Source organism: Apium graveolens, chromosome 3 (genome assembly GCF_009905375.1).
Source record: "Apium graveolens cultivar Ventura chromosome 3, ASM990537v1, whole genome shotgun sequence".
Lineage (NCBI taxonomy): Eukaryota > Viridiplantae > Streptophyta > Magnoliopsida > Apiales > Apiaceae > Apium > Apium graveolens.
In genome coordinates this window covers 232,655,421-232,657,252 of record NC_133649.1, presented here as the reverse complement: position 1 = coordinate 232,657,252, position 1,832 = coordinate 232,655,421, and the positions used below count along the sequence as shown (strand labels likewise).

Sequence of the window (1,832 nt, the reverse complement as noted above, 5' to 3'; positions counted from 1 at the left end):
GATAGCCGTAGCTGTATCCACTTCAAGAACTCCTGCTACCTTGCCCTGTGGAAATCTCTGGGTTGGATACTGATAGTCATTAGCAGCCATCAGTTCAATTAGATCAAAAGCTTCCTCATAGCTCTTTGCCCATAATGCTCCGCCTGATACTGCATCAAGCATGGGTCTGGACTGTACTCCCAACCCATTGTAAAAACAAGTGATGATTCCATGATGAGGACACTTCCTAAGCATCTCCTTGTAGCGCTCCCGAGCTTCACATAGCGATTCTCCCGTTTGCTGCGCAAATTGAGTATTATCATTTTTGAGTGCAGCTGTCTTTGCCATAGGGAAGAATTTAGTAAGAAACTTTTAAGCAAGATCTTCCCAAGTAGTAATCGAACCAGCTGGTAGAGAGTGTAACCAGCTCTTAGCCTTGTCCCTCAGAGAGAATGGGAACAGTCTCAGCTTCACAGCATATTCAGAAACACCGTTGAACTTGAAGGTGTCGCAGATCTCAATAAAGTCCCTAATGTACGACTTTTCATTTCCTGTTCGGTCTTTCAATAAGTAGTCAGTTGCGGGCTATTGGGATCTTCAGTTGGAGAACCCCCAAACTGGATTAAATTATGTACCCATTGAATTATGCCAGGCTTGATCTCAAAGCTATTAGCTGTGATAGCTGGCCGGACAATGCTAGATTGAATGTCATTGATCTTGGGTTGAGAAAAATCCATCAAGGCTCTCGTTCATGCTGCTGGATCTCCTATTATACTGAGTACCTGAAACTATAAACAAATAAACCGTGATAGTAAAAGAGTCTGAGTCAGTGAACTATAACGACCACTGATGATAAGCACATAAACTAAAAATTAACAAGTCCCCGGCAGCGGCGCCAAAAACTTGTTAGGGCGAAAACACACGCTAATATTCACGCAAGTATACGCGTTCGCAAGTAGTACAAGATATAAATCAGGTTCGTTCCCATAGAGACTGGTTTACGTTAAGTTCAATTTATACACCTATGCAACAATGTATGGTTATCGCTCAATGCTAAGACAAATAACAAACTGGGTTTTTATTAAACTAAGAGATTATACTAAATAACATTAACTAAGAGAATTGAGGTTGAATTACTATATATCACAAACATGGGATTCTAACTTCATTACTACTTCATTCAATAGCCTTATTGTTCTTAACCTTAGCATGTGATGGTGATGACACTAATCAGATAACACGAAACTGATAAACGCCAACTTTCGTTGCACGAGTACCATTCTACCAGACATCCACAAAAGAGATAGAAGCTAAATAGGAACCAATTATATTGAGACCCTATATAGTTCTATAAAAATTGACAACATAATGGTTTAAGCATAAGTTATCTATCTTGATTACATAGGGCAAGTAAAACTGGTTAGAGTTACCTACGGATCATGTATACAATATATGAACCTATGCTAGCATGGCAAGTTCTAAACCTCTATATTCACTGTCTCTTTAATAGAGATTAACACGTTATCTTATATGTTAGCTACGCACATAAGACGAATAAGCACAACCAATACTAGGATATCAATCAATCACCACACACCCAGATATCGAAACAATTTATTTATTGAAATCCATAAGTACATCCTCTAGAACCCCATGACAACGATTAGTTCATAATTGAACTCATCGTCACCATGGGTTCCAATGGAAGCATGATAATACACACAATATAAACTAATAAAAATACTTATTAAAACCAGAGTACGTCACAAGAGTAATAAGGTTCAAAGTAAAGAAAACTAGCATCCACTGATACAACAAATAAAAGAATCACAAGAGAACGTATGCTTCCTCTT

The 1,832-nt window shown here is 38.3% G+C and overlaps 1 non-coding gene across 1 annotated transcript; it reads left to right on the top strand.

Moving 5' to 3' along the window:
* Positions 1 to 205: 205 nt before the first annotated feature.
* LOC141716125 (small nucleolar RNA R71) lies at positions 206 to 312 on the top strand. The gene has a single exon (XR_012572846.1). It is a non-coding gene; the product is annotated as a small nucleolar RNA R71 (small nucleolar RNA).
* Positions 313 to 1,832: the final 1,520 nt, after the last annotated feature.